Source organism: Apis florea, unplaced genomic scaffold, assembly GCF_048593485.1.
Source record: "Apis florea isolate Af1SG1 unplaced genomic scaffold, ASM4859348v1 contig_3791_pilon, whole genome shotgun sequence".
NCBI lineage: Eukaryota > Metazoa > Arthropoda > Insecta > Hymenoptera > Apidae > Apis > Apis florea.
In genome coordinates this window covers 477,330-496,880 of record NW_028256855.1, presented here as the reverse complement: position 1 = coordinate 496,880, position 19,551 = coordinate 477,330, and the positions used below count along the sequence as shown (strand labels likewise).

The 19,551-nt window shown below is 32.0% G+C and overlaps 1 protein-coding gene across 4 annotated transcripts in view; it reads left to right on the top strand.

Annotated features, from left to right (window-relative positions):
• The window catches only part of AstA-R1 (allatostatin A receptor 1), a 36,868-nt gene extending 17,650 nt beyond the window's left edge, over window positions 1–19,218 (top strand). For all 4 annotated transcript variants that reach the window (XM_086915538.1, XM_086915537.1, XM_086915536.1 and 1 more), the window contains one exon: window positions 18,249–19,218. The gene's annotated coding sequence lies outside the window, so the exon portion shown is untranslated. The remainder of the gene's footprint in view (window positions 1–18,248) is intronic.
• Window positions 19,219–19,551: the final 333 nt, after the last annotated feature.

The window sequence follows — 19,551 nt, the reverse complement described above, 5'->3', positions numbered from 1 at the left end:
ATCCTCCACCTTTCGTAGTTGTTGCTTCGATACTTGTTCATCGTGTATTCGAATGTACGAATATTTAATATTAAATTTAAATTAAATATTAGATTGGACGGATCAAAATGTCATTCTCTCGAATGGAACTTTAATCGAGGATGAGTTTGTTTAGTTTCTTTTTGATTGAATAAATGATCAAAAATTCCAATTTTCCAGAGACGTTCCGTATAAAAATAATTTCTATATTGCTTTATGGATTTGAAATTAAGAATTATTGGAATTTAAAGAATCTTAGAGTTAGCTATATTTTTATAACTTCTTTTATTCCAGACCAACTCATTTATTCTTCAAAACGCTTAGAAAACACTTTGGATCGATAATGACAAAAACGTAGATTAAAAGCGTTTTGTATTAAAATCAATTTTAAAGGATATTTAATTTCTGATCAAAATAATTTAATGAAAAGAAAAAAAAAATGAAAGAATTTCTCATTGGATCAGTTTAAAAAATATAGGGAAACGCGTCATAAAAAGATATCGAGGATACACGATGAATACGTAATTTCTTGATTTCGATTTGCCTAAATCGATTCCCTCCAATCCCCAATGTTAATATCCCCTCGTACATCACTCACAATCTTTCTAGATTGGAAAAAATGAAATACAGTCGTGGATATCGTTATTTATGCATCTCGAATCGCGTATCAAATCTTGTTGATCAATCGCGTAGATAAAACGATTGGTATACGAAATTGTTGGTTCTCTGTGTGCGTATATGTTATGTATATGTTAGCTATCATGTACACGTTGGAAGAAGAAGAATTTTGGGATACCAGGTCAACCTTTGCAATCCCTACTTTTGAATCCACGGCTAAGAGATAATAAGTCGGCTTGTGAAGAGGGATGAATCCAGGGGAGAATGGTGCTAATTTTAGAAGTACTGTTCGCTGGGATTCTTAGACTTTTCACGAAAGGGACGCGGGAGAATGGAGATCCACCTATTCGTGTCTTATCTGTTTTGTACTGTGGCTTCTTTCGTTTCTGACTTTTCATCATTTCCAGTTCATCGCGCCTCCCTTTTTGTTGCGCGTGTTCGAATGGTTCGTTTCGAGTCGAGGTTGCGAGATTGATTTTGATTTATTTCTACGATGAAGTGAGTTAATGCGACGCTTCGGACATTTTAATCACGAGTATCTTTTAAATAATTAATGAAAACGAATTTAAAGAAGTTGCTTAACATTCTTTCCATTCGTCCCAGTTTCTCTCTTTGTATTCTCTGATAATTTTTTTTTCCTCTCTTCTTTTCTTTTGTGGAAAGAGAAAGAGAAAAAGAAAAATGAAAGAAATGTAAGAATATTTATCCATAGAATTATCCGTAGAACAATATCGAGTAAATTATAATAATTACTTACTATTCGTCATAAAAAAAAAAAAAAAATGAAAAAAGGAACGATAAAGCTTTCTTAATTACTTGATAATTAGATTGCGGATTTTTATGTAGCTAAAACACGTTCAATTAACGTACGGAAAGTATGTCATAATATATAAAAAAACATATAATGCTAAATTATATCCCTTCTACCAAAACAATAGACCATTAAGATTCGTGAATAATCACAAACGAAACTTTTACTTTTTATCAAAGCATGTTCAGGATATAAAGAAAAGCATACCATTGAATTCCTTTTTTGTTTCATCTCGATATCTCGATCGGTTGCCGAGATATAAGAGCTCAAAGTGATCATAGTGTTTAACGCAGTGCAGAAATTATGAATAAGCCCGCAACCCACTGACCTGTATATTTTTCTCGAAATGCTTACGTTCTTCCAAGAATCGCTTACGTTTTTCCAGGAATCGCGTCTGTCACTTGTCCGCAGTTTAAGATAAGCCAGTGAAGGAAGGTGCGAACGAGAGGATCGAGTAACGGACAAGGACGAAGATAATAAATGGTTAAAAAATTACCCTTTCCTTTACACGACGATATCTCGGGAACCGGAAGTCGTATCGAGATGAATAAGAAACCGTTTTAAAGGGGAAGGTTCCGCGGTTCTAACGATCGCTCATTCATTGATCGGAAATTATTATCTTCGAAGCTATAGCGGTTCGAATTTTTTCTAATTTCAATAAGGTTTAATCAGGTTTCAAGTAAATGAGTTAGAAATGACTTTTTCTTTACACGACGATATCTCGGGAACCGGAAATCGTATCGGGATAAATGAAAAAGCGTTTTAAAGGGGAAGGTTCCGCGATTCCAATGATCGCTCATTCATTGATCGGAAATTATTATCTTCGAAGTTATAGAGGTTCGAATTTTTTCTAATTTTAATAGGGTTTAATCAGGTTTAGAGCGAATGATTTTGGAAATGACTTTTTCTTTACACGATGATATCTCGGGAACCGGAAGTCTTATCGAGATAAATCAAAATTCGTTTTAAAGAGGAAGATTTTGCACATCTAATGATCTCTTATCCATTGATAGTGAATTATTATCTTTCGAGTTATAGTTGTTGAAATTTTTCTTAATTTTTAATAAGGTTTTTAATCGAGTTTTAAGGTTAAATTACGCGATAAATTTATTTCTGAAAGAAATATTGCTTTCAACGATCTCACTAAGGATAAATTCAAGACTCTAAATTGATTTGAAAAATTCCTGACGGTGGTTGACGTAAATTAGATCTTTAATTAATCGACTAGTTTAATTAAATCGATCGATCGAAACGAGTTCAACTTTTGTAAGTTATCTATAATCGAAAATTCTCTATTTATATTTACACGAAATATGCACAACATGTATAACGCGAGACGTACAAATTTGCATGAAAATCCACAATCTAATGATAATTATTATTCCATGTAACGTAATCCACGTTAAAATTCAAACAAATTCAAACCAAATGTATCGCGTAAATATATTTATCTTTGCATCGATATTAATCGCAATATATGCGAATATGCGTATTCGGTACAAAGTTTGATTGAAATTCGTTTTCAAGTTTTCATCGTGTTTTCGTAATTATATCAAAACCATTAAAAATTCTCCTCTAATTCCTGGAAATCTCGGCAATCGACAAGACGCAACCCTCGTTTAATCGGTCGAATTATCTGTATCGTTTGTGGAAAACGACTGTTTCTTCTTTCACTCTCCACTCCACCAGAGCGAAACACGGTTTCTCGGAGAAAGATCGAGTTAAGAGGGACGAGGAAGGGAAAAAAATGAAAGAAACAGAGAGGGGGGGAATAAATAGACGCCGGGAGCACCAGATCCTCCGCCGCTTTAATTTCTCTCGAGTTATTTCCACGATCATCGCTCGAACTCCATTTACTTATTTATGAAACAAATTTTCAGCCCTCGAATAGACAATATTATGCTTGTGAATCTTTCACACTTCTCTTGCTTCTTGTGTAGCATTCGTTTTTGTCGTCGAAAATAACTTTCACAAAACGCTTTTTCACGCTCGGATTTGTAAAATTTTTGCAAGAAGAATTTTCATTTATCTCACGCAAAATCTTTTTAATTATTTCGCGTTATCTTAATCGCTAAAACTATTTCAATTTACTTTTTTTTTCCCCCCCCCGTGTGTATGTAATTTCGTTCGAGAGTTTAATTTTTTCCCCTCGATTTTTTATGCATAAGATAAAGAGATATAATCTTTCGTTTATTTTATAAAGAAGAGTAAACTTTTTTTTCAAATAATATCCCATTATCGTATTATGTTGCATCACAACCTTCTGATCTATACCCTTTTTTTTATACGAAATATAAAATATAAAAATTTTTTATACAAATAGCACAATTTTCGCAAAGGGAAATTCATTAATTCACTTTATAAAATTACCTACTCGATCGTATCTCGAAGTGGAATCTGAAAAGTAATAATTCGAAAAATTTTCCTCTCGAACTAATCGATTTCGCGTGGAAAACAGACGCGCCAGTTTTGCATAAGCTCCACGAGGAGCTATCTATTAGGCCGCTATTAGGAGGTCTATAAATTATCTCCCCCGTTTCGAAACGGTTAAAGGAGGAGATGAAATTGGAGGAGTTGGACAACATCCTCTCTCGTAATATCTCTATTTTTAGTTTTTAGCCGAGAGAAATTTGTCGCAGGCTGTGTGGTAACACGGGTGAACACGTGTAATACCCACCCGGCAAAAGACGATGTAAAAAGTTTTCTATCTCTGCGTTCCTCCTTTTCAGACGCACACCGCTGGAAAATTTTTAATCTCGCGTGCTACTTTTCAAATATTTCCTTCCAAGGACTCGCGCGAGAATGCGCAAGTCACGTACGAATTAAGAAATTCATATTCATCATCGTTCGTCTTCGTGTTTAAGAATAATCTTTCTTATTCTTTCGTTCATTCGATGTAAAATTCGTAAGCAAATGGTTCGCGACTCTTTTCTTTAATCCTCTTCGATATAAATTGTAGCAGTTGATACACCTAATGCCTTTTATTTTTTGCTCCGTAAGAAAATAATTTAACGTCCAGATCCATTTAGATTCTCACTTTAATCTTCGATTTTTAAATCGACGTCCATTATTGCAAAGTGCAATAATTTATTATTATTTTTTTTTTTTATGAAAGTGGTCATTTCGTATGCGACGAACTAATAGAGGGGAATGCACATTTCTTTTTTCCGATCGATAGATCTTCCATCTCCTCAACTTGTTTCTGTTAGACATAATAAATGTACGAGATCTATCGATAAGCTTTTAATAGAAGGTTTTATATTAAAGATAATCGAGATCTCCTCCTTTGTTGCAAATAAGATTTATCAAAGATGAAAATGAAATGGGGAAATGAAGGGATTTCTTAATCCATTAAACCTCACTGTTCTCGATCAAAGACACCATTACCTGACAAAGAAGCTTTTTTCTCCGTCCTTGCATTTTTTTTAGTGTTTATCTTCGCGAGAGCAGAGGAATTTAATATAAAAAGTACGTAATGGAAGACGTGATGATTTCGTAGAGCGGGGATAAATAAATTAAAGATTTGATTATTTTTCGAGAAATTAAATTTATACGATATATAATAATATTCGTCGAAATTTAGATTCAGATAAATTATTAAAACGATATCGTTTATTTGAATTTACATTTACAAGAATTTATTATCAATATAAATATAAAAGGTTATTTATCAAATTCAAATAAAAATTATACACACCAATAGCATGAAATATCCCATCAATTTTTCATCGATCCAAAAAATTGTGCAAAAAAATTTATTCCCTGCAACACGATGCCAATTTCTTTTTCTCCTCCTGAAAATACCCATTGTGACCCTTATCTGCCCTTATTTCATAAAAATCAAGATCATAAATCACGCTTGACCAAAAAAGCGAGCCCCAATTTTTCTCTGCCATCGACAGTTGTCATCGCGTTTACGAGCGAAGTGACACATCCGAACACCGCGTATCGATGCGATCCATAAATTAGCTCGATCGATTTGTGTCCATTCTCCGTGCATTTTCACCACGCACGAGTTTATTGGAAAACGAAGAAATTTGTTACGGAATATCCATTGCAGAGATTGGATAACGCGTGCGGATATTCTCTAATTCTGCCTTCCGATAAACGATTGTTCTCCGTTTCTTCCCCGCCCCCCTTCCCCGGCCAAATAATCGGGAAACTTTGCGGAATGTCGAACCTTAGTTTGAATATACCACGAACTTGCTCTTCTGTTTCCATTCTGCGCGAGCGTCGAGCAGCCCTGAAACTCCTCGTTCCGCGCGCTCTGTTGTTTTATACAAAGTGTTAATGTATTCATGAATATTCGGATGATCGGGTCCAGAAAACAGTGGGAGAAACACGGTGGAGGCGTTGGCGCGCGAAAATATCGATCGAACATCTGTTGCGATGCTACGTTGTTATTTCGAGTGTATTATTTTTTGATTTCTTCCAAGATTTTATCAATTTGTATGATATACTACACGATGATTTCATTTGATGAGGGTTAAATTATCTCATATTTGTATCGAATTTGTTTGATTTGATTGAGCAGGTGTATAATGAATGGATTTTGTAAGATATCGTTGATTAATTGGTGTCACTTTGGTATCAATATTCATGCATTGTTAAGAAAGAAATTTAAGATGATTAAGATAGTAGTTTTCTTGTTTATTTTGTTATTATGATATTATTTGTATGATATTAAGAGGACGATACGTTTCAAAATGAAATTTTTAAAAGGATTGTTTATTGAATTTTTCTAGAACTAGGAGAATTGTTAGGGCTCTATCAGATGTTGAATATTCTATTGTATTACCATTTCTTTTTTATTAATAAAGTAAACATCCGAGTCAAAAGATTTAAAGGATCATTAGTTATTATCGTAAGGTTCGAAAATCAATCAATATAAAATTTTCTTGACAATGAATAATAAATAAATACCAAATTTATTGAAACAGTTATTAATTTCTTTCTTAACAAAAAGTTCCAGAAATGTGACTTACATTAATTGATTACTGAATCCTTCAGTATACACTTATAAATTATTAGGTATACTTTATTTGCATATCACGTAACAGTATGTGAATAAAAGATGATCCTTGAATTACTGTAGTGCTCCTTCCTGTCTTTTTTAAAAATTAACCAAAATTATTCTGGGAGAATGAGAAATTCTAAAGAAAGAAAAATATTTTTACAAATTACACGCGATTTATATTTCATAAAACTATTATTATTACGTTTCTTCTGAATATTTTCGTCCCTTCAGCACGATATAATGATAGATACAGTTGTTGAAATGCTGTAGAACATTTTTAATGCAAGACACGTGAATTATTCAATAACAATAGTTGAGAAACGAATACGTGAAACGATTTATATTTTATAAAAATATTATTAATACATATTCTTCTGAATATTTTCATCCCTTCAGCACGATCTAATGATAGATACAGTTGTTGAAATGCAGTTGTAGAACATTTTTAATGCAAGGCCGGTGAATTATTCAATAACAACGGTTGAGAAACGATTTATATTTTATAAAAATATTATTAATACATTCTGAATATTTTCAGCACGATCTAATATGATAGATACAATTGTTGAAATGCTGTAGAACATTTTTAATGCAAGGCACGTGAATTATTCAATAACAAGAATACTGTAAAACATTTTTAGTGCGAGATACGAATTATTCAATAAGTTGAGAAACGAATACGTGAAACGATTTATATAAAAATATTATTAATACATTCTGATTTTATTTTCAGCACGATCTAATATGATAGATACAATTGTTGAAATACTGTAAAACATTTTTAGTGCGAGATACGTGAATTATACGATAACAACGGTTGAGAAACGGATACCTGAAACGCAACTGCCGAGTCGGAATACTCTATTATGGGAAAAGTTATTTCGAGACAGAGAGAGAGAGAGGGAGAGAGAGAGAGAGATGATAAATTTAGAAAGGGGGACGAAACTCTCGCCATGATTTATCGTTATTTCACTGTTTTGAATAATACGAAAATTCAACGATATAACCGCGGAAGTAACCGAGACGAGATTTACATGATTTCTTTTATACGAGGGGTAAATGTCTGGTCAAGTTAATTTTTCTCTAATTTATGATTTCTTCCCAAAAAAAAAAAGTATCGTCAATTTTAATATAATAATTTTAATTTTAATATAATACAAGATATTAGATATCTAAGACGATCCTTCAGTAAGACAACACGTGTATTCTTCTCTTTTTATCGGATTAATTTTAATTAGTCTTTATTTTATGATTAAAATATATTTAAAGTATTATTCATTTTCACATATGTATGCATATATAACAAATTGAATTCCGATAATTCAATCTGACATACGATAAAATATATTTTCCAATGATTAATTTCTAATAATCAAAGTTCATATTAGCATAACAATCAAAATATAATTATCACATAATTTGAGTAATTAAAATTATCACAATTAAAATAATTTCGTTTATTTATTTCCAATATTCCAATAACGAAATTACTAAATTTTCAAACAATTCAACGATCGAAGCATAAACAAGCGTATCATTCAAGATACAGCTTTACGTTAATTAAAATTATCAGAATTAATCTCGTTTATTTATTTCCAATATTAAAATAAAATAGCTACTTTTTCTTTTCTTTCGCTCGAATACTAGTACCAATTTTAATTCAGTTTGACAGACGAGCGATATTTCAATAACCGAGCGATTTCTATTTAATCGAAGCTCAATACCAACGTTAAACGGGTGTAATCGTCCGAGAATATAATTATTACAGTTACCAACGTTTCACGTTATTGCCCCATCGTTTCGGTTTTATGTTCACGCGACCGCTAAGGACAAAGTTCCCGCGAGAATTCAGAGATGATGAAATAGATTCACGTATTGCCATATCATCGTCTTCGAATTGCCGATAAAGCTATATGTATATATATATATACATCGATCGTTTCTCGTGTTTTTTACGAGTCTCACGCCTTTCCCCAAACTACACAGCTAAACAGACAACGCGCTTTAATCAAACCCGTATCGAGTGAGTAAATATGTGTCATGGATCGATATCCTGGCTGTGTGAAAATTCTGGCTTTCTATCGTGATATTTTTTTATTGGAAAAGGAAAAGTAAATTAAGGTTCTTTTTTTTTTTCTTTTTCATTTTAATAATTTTATCGTTCGAGAATTTTTTCTTCTAGGGATAAGAGAGGAAAATTCTTTTTTCTGTTATTCTGTGATAGAGATTTGTTTATTCTTTTTTTTTTTCGGCATTGCTTTTTGTAAGGAAGATTTAATTGTTTTACACGTCTGCACAGAGAGGAAAAGAGAGGTAAATTAATATTAAAGTATTGAAGTATAGATATTGGATGGAATTTTTTCTTCTACAAGGAGTAAGAAAAAATTTATTTTTTTTTGTAACGCTTTTGTAGAAGTTGTAGAAAACTTACTGTCCATATTTTGCGAAATTCGAGATTTTTTTACGTGCTGTATATTAATCTTATTCGTAATTCTAAAAATTTTCGTTTTTAAACATGAATGCATGTTTTTAAATTTTGAACGTGTATAATACACGTGCATCTCAATGTTCTTTCTATCATGTATGGTAATAAATAAATAAAATTTCATGAAAATATTATTATTATTTCTAATATTTGGATTCTAAAGAACGAGAGGACGAGAATCATTAATTCCATAAATCTTTCGTACTTCATTTCTTTCTTGTCTACTGAGTCAGCGTTTCGATCTTTCTCTGTTGTTCTGATTTCTATTATACTTTACGAAAGCACATTGTGTGGACTGTCGAGTGAAAAAGAAAGAAAAAAAAAATGAGAGAGAGGAAAAATTGGAAATACAAGGTGCTCGAGAAACTTTGAATAAACATGGATGGAAAAATTAATATTTTCTATGTCATCAACAATTTTTTCGAGTTGAAACGAGCCCCTCATTATTTATTTTCTAACTAAATGACATTTCTATTTGAAATATCTTCTATATTTCTCCTGGAAATATATCCGTCATTCTTAACGATAAAATTATGAAAACTGAATTTTTATTTTTGCATTTCTTAAAAAGAATGATCGAATTTCAGATTTTTCAGACAATTCGTGAAAATTTAAAAATCATGAATAAGTATAACGTTCATTATCACATCTACCAGATGAAATACAAATTTTTGTTTCTATTCCCTCATCTATATTCATAAAAATATAATTTTCCATAAACATCCAGACTCCACTGATCCTTTTCATCACAACACTTTCGTTCCACTAATTTGTCGTAATAAATTTAGCTGCATATTTAACGATCACAATACAATTTAACATAATACACCCTTAGTTCGTCGAAACCCTCGTTTTCATCCCTCGATGGAATTGCACACTGAGATCATAGAAAAATCCACGTATCATCTAATTCTTTAATTCGCTTCATTAATATATAAAATCGTTAAAAAAGAAAAGAAAAATTGCAACGCGATCGATTCTCGATTTGAACATATTACGCAGCAATACTAAAGTTGCTTCTTCCAAAACAAACATCTTACTTTTTATGGTTTATTTCCACTACGACCACGAGGCATTTGCTGAATGGAATTGTAATAATAAACTTGCTCGAAGAGAGATGTTCCGTTGCATGCTCGGACTGCAAATCATAGGGTAAAATGTTCTTCGTCTATCCTCGGCTTTCGTCGTTCCCCATTTTATATCCGAACTGGAACAAAGCTTTTTGAAAAAAACCTTTAGTATTTTTGTAAAAATATTCGTGATTTTTTTTCTAAGTTTGAAAGTTTAAAAGTTTAATCAGAAGATCGTTGAAATTGTCAATTGCATTGGACTTAAAATGGAATTTCACAATTTGAAAAAATATTCAAAATTATTGATAAAAATAATGATCAATACGATTATAAATAATATAATATTCGTCCTAAGTCTCGATCAATCAATCAACCAAATGCTTCGATTCACTTATTTTCCCAAATATTTATTTTGCCTTAAGTTAAATTAAAATATATATTTTAAAATTTTTACGAATTTTTACGATTGAAGATATGCTCAAATGGATCTGCTTATCGTTCTTCAAACATCATATTACTTTGGGAATTTTTGTCACTTAAAATAATTATAAATTATCAAATTCAAAGTAAATATAGGCCAGGTAATCTTAGCCAACATTTTCACGAATAAAGAATTTTGTCTCGTTGCAAAACTTCTGCTTTATTTCCGTTTCGCGTCCACGCAATATTTTCGCAAGATCCACACGTTTGAATCGAAAAGTTTGACGGGGGTGGTTTCCAATTTCACGGCGCGATTGCGGATATATAAGGGAAACCGAATGGTGCGCTTGTCTTATAAATTGTAGGTCCAACGTTAGGAAAATGGAATCAATTTCGACGAATGTTTTTTCATTAATAAAGTTGCGAGGTACATAGAGTGGAAGCGGATTAATTGCGGCCATCTCTTTTCGAACGACGTATTCGTTCTTTCTTTAATTCCGCTTTTTTCCCTTTAATTCTGCTGTTTTTTGGTTGTAATGAAATTTGAACGAACGTGTGACGAAATGGTCGAGATTATTGGAGAAGGAGAAGAAAAGAGGAATTGGAAATTTGAGAAACGACTCGACCAGTCGAATTAGAATATGATTCGTTCTATTAACAATTTGTATTTTTTCAAACAAAAATGCGAAACTTTTATGCGAGAGACTTTTATCTTTAATGTGATATAGCAAAAAAAAAAAAAAAGAAAAAAAAACAATTTTCGAGAGTTTTGCTCTGAAATGTAATAAGAGCATGGACGCATTTGGAGAGTAGAAAGTTTTCCAGAGTATGTTGTTTTCGAGAGTTATTTTTCACGAGTGCATACTGTTGTGTTGTGAGAGTGACACTGTTATGCAAAGTTGAAATTTATAAATACAATGAATTCTCCTTTTGCTCTCGAAACGTATTCGTATGTTCGAAGAAATTAGTTTCGAAGGTTTTATAATTATCCATTTAATTTTTAATAATCCCTCCTACTGTTATTTTTATACGAATAAATACTCGAGCAGCATTTTATTTCCATGTCTCTCGATTCCGTTACAAATTGAATTGAAGAAAGTAAATCGTAAGAGAAAGCAATTTTTCACAGATCGTTTCGTTAAGTGATGGTGGTCGAAGTTTGAGGTCTGAACAACAACAAGGCAGCACGTAGCATATAGCTCATTGATTATTGATTCCTTCTATTCCCCTTTCCTACTCTACTTTTTGAATACTTACCTCTTATTTGATGATAACTCATTGGAGTTTCAAGAACGCATTGAAACAAATGAAGAAATTATATTATATGCATAAAAAATATATAAGAATAAAATTTTCTTAAATGTTATTATACTTTTGTAATTTTAATATAATAAATTTTTAATCGCAATTTGTTTTGATCAATCAGTTATATATAGAAATAATTTTTATTAAGAAAGTTTAATATAAATGATAATTCTCGAGGTTAATGATAACATATAATTCGTTATAATCAATAACAAATAAAAAATTATTTTATTTCCTAAGATAATCGTGAAAACGCAAAAGTATTAAGTATATAAATTCCTCGTTTAAATACGAAAACATCTTTATATCGCGGATTTCCTCCATTCCTTTTTAAGTCGTAACTCTTCACCATTTATTGGAATTAAATTTAAATTTTAAAACTGATTGATCGAAATATCGATGACTCGTGATCGGTTAAATTATACTACAAAATTAAATTTAAATAAACGTCTGTAAATAAATTGAGTTTATAAATTCAAAGGTGAATTTCATTTTTAAGTTAAATCTTTCGCAGTCGTAAAAGTCACTTCAGATTGTATCAATTCAGAGCAATATAAATTTTCTTTTTGAAAATGAAATTCCAATTTCTAATTAGCTTTTCAGTTGTTCACTTGCTCGATAAAAAGTGACAGGCAGTTTATTAAGCAGATTTTTCAATGCGGGCTGTATATCGATTAAACATTGATCCACAATTGTATCGTTTTAATAAATCACCGATAAATCATCGTAACGAAATTATTATTTCGTAGAAAAAAGTTATATCGGATTCTTGTTGGATTCAATTATCTGGTTCCTTGCATTGATTCGTGTCGATGGTATGTGACTCCACGATATTCCACGAAACACTCCAGTTAAATTATAATACACTTTGGGAAAAAGTGTCTTCTAATTTAAATGAGATACACGACGAGTATTTTAAAACTTGATTGTATTTGAATAACAGATTTTGGAAAAATTATTTTTTATTTAACATTTAATCATCTCCGTGGTACGTTCAACGATCAATAATATTTTTTAAAATAATAAATTTTTCGTGGAAGAATAAAAGGGAAGGATTTAACAATTTTGTTTTAATCGTTTCTGAATGGAATAAAATTTTAATTTGAAAATAATTTTCCATAGATTTTCCAGAATTTTCGAAAATTGAAATACGAGAATTCTCGACATTTTAAAAATATTATACGGTATAAATTTATTACTTGATAAATGATTTTCATTGATAAAATCGTTGATTTGAAAGATATTAAATATCTTGAGATTTTTATAAGTTACGTAATAAACAAGTATCTTTTTACGATTTTATAAAATTGTTTCATCATTACTTTTTCACGCAATAATGAAGTAGACACGGTAAAAAAAAAAAAAAAAAAAAGAAAACGCCACTCTGTCTTATCAGGTAAGAGATAATTGAAATATTAAAGTGTTTCAAAATTTTTAAAATATTACCACGATAAATTTATTATTCTATAAATCTTCATCGGTGTAATAAATTTCTCATTTTTTTCCCCTTCTTTTTTTTTTTTTTTTTTTTTTTTTACCGCGATAAATTCATTACTGTCAAAAAGTAACTCTTCCAGGTAAAAAATTGAGAATATTAGAATATTTATTAATTTCACATTTGTTTCGAACGTTGTAAATTTAAAAATTCTATTAATTTTCACCATCGTACAAACAATTACTACCGTTTTTTTTTCTTTTTTTTTTTTCTTTTTACAACGATAATAAATTCATTATTGCAAGAAAGTAACCTTCTCCTCTTTTATGGATAGATCTTCATCGCCTCGCTATATTTCACGATGATTGACGTAAACAGAAATGCAATTAACCCTCATCCGGTGATGTTGCACTTATCTTCGGATACGTTCGTATCGACGTTGCTATTTGATTTTTATTTATTATGAAAACGCAATCTGTTTTTTCTCTCGTGCCGCAAAGAAAATTTATATTTCGCTTGAACAACAAATTGAAATTTATCAATTATATTTCATAAGCGATCGATGCTTTTATGATTTAAGTAAAAAACTTTTATATCATCCTTTCTTTCTTTCTTTCTTTCTTTCTTGCTTTCTTTTCACGAATGATCCAACACGATTTCATTCAAGAATCGAAATTCTCTTTATCCTTTTTCTCCAGTTTCTCAGTCAACTTCAAACGAATATACACGAATCCTGATTTTCAAGATGATCTCGAAAATCATTAAACGCAATTGCTGAGCAACTTTTCAACTTGTTGCTCCTTTTTTATTATTATTATTATTAGAATTTACGAATTATCCGAGAGGGTGAAATAAATAAATATTTCACGTATTTCTATCTCCTTCTTTTCACGTTTGCCCCGAATTGTTATCTCACCGCCGAGATCGATTTCGCTATCTCTCAATAGGACCATTCTCCTTGCTCTGGAAAACGCGGTTCCACGCGTTATAATTTTACCACGGGGAACCGTTTCGAAAATTTCCTCGTTGGGAGTCGAAATATAAGATACACAATTCGACTCGAGAAATGCAAAGAGATCGATTTAACGAACGAAATTAGAATTTTTATCTTGGGATCGAAAGTAGAAAATATCTTAAAATTATTCACTTCACTTCATATTGTCTTTCTATTTAAAACGAATGTAAACGACGAAAAAGAAAAATATATTAAAGAATATTAAAGAAATAAAAACAATAACAATAAAAATCACCGTTGATCGAAACTGTTCTCGTTACCCTCCATTTTTTCCGGTGCGTTTCTCCGTTTCAATGCAACGTTGTTGTTATCATAAAAACGATATTATTTAAAAAAAATGCGATATCGGTTTTTTTTTCTCACGGTTCGATGGGCCGAGAACGAAAAATTATTCCCGCGGCCAGATTTTGCAGCGATGGGCGTTGAAATCCTGTTACAATCGCAAAACCCGTACCGTGTACGCGGTAGATGCGCGTTCTGTCAATGATAAATCAACGTTTCACAGGTTGAATAAGTGGCTAATTCGCGTGTTTCGGGTATCTCCCGTTATAATGTCATTTACCGGGTATCAGCGCAATTCGGATCCTGCGCGCAGATGCATCTTCGGCTTTATGGAAACACTAATTTATCTTACAGCCGTGCGCGGCGTATTATCGGCCCTATCCAATCCCTCGAACGTCACCAATCATATCTCTCTCGTGAATTCGGTTTCGCCAAAATGCGAGTTGTGCGGGGATGAAAGAAATGCAGCGTTTCGAATTGAGTTGATATGAATATTTATATTTATATTTATATTCAATTCCTTGACTCGTCTCTGAAAAAAGAGGTATTTTTGAGAATTTTTGAGAAAAATAAGATTTTTAACCCTTTGTATTTATATTTAAGAAGGTTATTAATTAAGTAATAAGAAGGAATGTAATTATATTATACATATATTTATTGATAATAAAATGTAGGATAGCGATTATATGGCGACATACAAAGGAATTTTAAAAGGAATTTAATGGAATAAGCATTGAAATATGAATACAAGATATACATTGGAATCGCAGGATTTAAAATTTAAGAACAAGTATACAATCTTTATTTTACAATTTTAAATCTAAAATTTTATCGTATAACGTAGAAGGGTGTTGTCACGAATTTCCATCGATAATACAGAATTGAATACACGATTAGAGGCTTGTATTCAGTCCAGAATACTTAAAATTGATTTTGAAAAATCTCTGAACGATTGAAACAGACGAAGTAGGAAGCAGAAATAGACGCACTGAGAACAATCAATTCAGAATCGGTTTAACTGAAAACTAAGAACTGATACATGTTAAATTTTATTTTAAAATATACAAAAATAATAAAAATATTAAAACTACTTCCGTTTATCGCTCCGTTTACGTTCTGGCTTTCGGAGAAACTCAACGGAGCCATGCTGGTCGACTACGTGTTAATGATTCAAATTTTCGAAATTAATACGATGAGCAAACTTTTTAGAGACTCGAGATTCAATCTACGATCTACAATTGGTTAATCAATAAGTGATCCATAAAAGAGAATTCGTTGGAAACTTATCTGGCCCCCCTCCCTCTCTCTCTCTCTCTCTCTTGAGTGAGAAACGAATTATTCTCGAATTACTTTCGATTTCGTGATACGATTTGATCCGTGAAAGTGTGTTTGGCCGAGTAGTGAGCAGAATCGAAAGGGAAAACGGTGGCCGGGGAATCGTAAAAGGAGAGTAAACGAATTCCCGTGGAATTAACTAAGGGTTGAACTAAAGGGAAAGTAAGGTAGGGTGACGGCTAATGGAAAGTACTTGTACTTAGCGATGGCGTGAGTCATCGGCTAAATATAGATTAAAACTACGCTCAACCTGGCTTCCCAACTTCCGGGAAACAATTCGTTGCCGTCCAACAATTCCACTTCCATCTGTGTTTTAAATAAATAAATAAATGTATTCTCTACATTGTGCAGCGTCGATTTGTTTGTGGTAAGAGAAGAATGGTTTGTGGCGAATAAAAGAAATATTTAAAGTCGAAGAAATATTTTAGGATAGGAATAGTTCATTTGGGAATAGGATGTTTGGAAAAATTATCATTTTTCTTCCGCGGTGCTCTTTCGAAACGAAGCTCGTTTAATTTTTAGACAAAATTATATATACATTAAAGAAGAAGTTAAATCTTTCAAAGATCTTGTATCGTCACCGAGCACAAAGTGTGTGTGACAAAGCCGACGATAGAAAACTTCTTACATTTCCCCCCCCCCCCCCCAAACAGTAACATTTGCTTAAGCAGCATGAAATATTGACACGAGTGTAGTAAAGTTCCCCCATTCGGGATTAAAAACCAACAGACCCTTTCGACCCTTTTCCAACCCCTGCACAACTTGTACAGAGGTGCACTCTCCTCTCCCTCCAAATTAATTTCGAATATGTTTGCGTACACTCGCGTGTCTTCTTCTCAAAAAATATCTTCGAACCTCTTATCATACTCTTATCCCTTGAAAACTTTTCTTCTGACATTTATCCCTGAACTTATACGAAAACGAAAGCTTAAAATTTACTCTATAAAAAAAATTATGATTATTCGATTTACAATTTATCATAACTCAACCTCACGAAATTTAAAATTTAAAATTTATTTCACGATTAAAAAAAAAAAAAAATTCCGGATATCGAATAAATGTTACGATTTATCACGCGAAGGGAGGAGAACACCATTAATGATCAGAACGAATATACGACTCTTTGGCGGACTCTGTGTGCGCCGCAACAACCATTCCCATCTCATCCGGGCGAGATTTCGCGATGTTTCCACGTCATAATTCTAGGTTAGAAGGCTTACCAAACTAGGCCGTGCCGTGAAACCGGCGGAAAACTTCACCCGTCAAGCGAGACAGAGAGAGTCTGTGCGCCATCACTGCCACTCTCTTTCAAACTTCTCGTCTCTGTCTCGTATCCTTTCCTCCACTTTCCACTTTTTTTTCCACTTCTCTCTCTCTCTCTCTCTCTCTTTCGCGTCTTTTATACACACGTCTCGTCCTCGGCTTGTCTTTCTTCCACTTTAGACTGGCATCGATCTGTGTACTCATCATTGAGCCCCCTACCACTCTCTCTCTCTCCCATCCACGACACTTAACAGACTTTTCGCGATACGCTTTCTCACGTGGATCGCCGTTTTCAATCGAAATTTTCAATCGTCTCCACCCTTCTTCTTTTTTTCTTGTTGTCAGCAACATACATAACGATGACTCGAAGGATTTGTCGTATGTAAGTTGATGGAAGGAGGAGACGTTTTCGAAGCTGTTGTTTTTTTTTTTTTCGAGTCTTTCATTTTTCGAAGAAGAAAGCTTTCGAAGTATCGACGATAATTTCGTGGTTAATTTTTTTGGGGGGAGAAGAAGGGTTTGAAATAATTGTTAATGTGTTGATTCGGGGATGAATCTTTGTAGGTTGGGTTAGGCTTATTGCTCGTGCAACCACTTTAAGGAAGTGGTTCAGTACTTTAACACTAAAGCTACTGACAGTTGTTGTATACTTATTCCTTATACCGGGAGGCAAAACAAATATTTTTTGGAATAAATATTGAAAAATATATTGTACGCATGTTTTAGGAAGAGTAATAAAATTTGATATGATAACTTTAAATATGTTTAAATATATGAAATAGTTTGAACACGTTCTGGTAGATTTAGTGTTAAAATAATGAAAAAGATTCGTGACAAATACATGTGTGTTATTCATAGTTCAATTTCATTAGCGCTTTGATATCTCGTCTTGTTGATTTACATTCACATTGTGAAATTTTAAGCGCGAGTCAAAGTGAATCATGAATGTTGTTAATGTTGCGTTACATTTTTCTGGATTTACGATAAATTTAAGAAAACGCCACGAAACGATTACAATAATTGATTTCCAAAGTTCGCTTCGACTTACTTAGACTTAGTGGATGATAAAAATGTGTATAACTAAATGACGAATTACACTCTCGTCTGCATTAAATACGTTTCTCACCCTCTTCTTTTTTTTTTTTTTTCCTCTCTTATGTCACGATTGTTTCAGGTCACGAATACTCCGACGCCGGATTCGTCCAGTTAACAAGCACTGATTGCGCCGATTTTACGTCTAAATTAGAGTGTATTCGCCGGATATTCGATGTATTCGTTGGAACAGTTATCATGTGTGAACTCGAGCGTGCATTTGTGCCGTTTAACCGTGACAAATCGTTTTACGAAACAATTTATACCGATATATATATATATATATCTTTGATTTTCCTAATTAAACGAATCTCGAATTTTTGCTCGATTTTTAGAGCAAAACCCATCTCTGATCGAGATTAATCCCATCGAATCGTAATTAAGCGTCTTTTCTCGCTTGCGTGTGCGTGTGTTTGCGTGTGTGCGTGTCGAAAGGTAATAAAAAAAAAAAGGAAAAAAAAGAAAAAAAAAAGAGCATTTTATACGTGTAACACCTCTATCCGTGAGATTTACATCCGTGAATAAAAATATTGTGTACATATATATATATATATATATATATATATATATATATATATATATATATATAATATAATATAACGCTTGTTAAGTGATGGACTGCGGATTTTTATTTGGAAATTTTTCATGTGTGTTGTGTTTTGTGTAAAGTGATATAACAAACGTGTCTTCTTATATCTTATTTGAATAATTCGACATGAATTAATCATCGATTAAACGTTATATATATATATACACAAAAATAATCTCGAACGAAAACGAATAGAGAGATAAAGTGTTTAAAAGTTTGTGAGGAAAAATTTGAATAGAGGAATATGTGATGATAAATGAAATATATCATTGTATTACGGATAATTTAAGATGGAACGATCTTCTTCAGCGTAAAAAAAAATATATTTGCAGACAAAAAGGAAAAATACCGATTTATGAGAGAAGAATTATATAAAAAAAAAAAAACTTGTTATCGTCACGTATTGTAATGGAGATTTGCGAAAGGTATATGTATATAATAAAATTATTGATATCTCTGTAAATGTACATGTTATATCCTATATAATTTTTTTTTTTTTAGAATATAATCGATATTTTTACGTTGAATATACGAGCACGAGTTTCAGCTGCATAAAAATCCGCAGTCTATAAATAAAATAAAAGAATAAGTGAATAAAAGAAATTAAATAACAATAAAGATAGAATCGAATCATGGTTACTATATATATAGTTATATGGGAAGAGAGGAGCAGCTTTATCGTTTGTTCGGCGAGAAAATAAAAATAAAAATTCGAGGAAAAGAGAGAGAGAGAGAGAGAAAAAAAGAAAATATTGAAAGAGCTTAATAAACTCGATCGATCAAGAGATTTCGCATT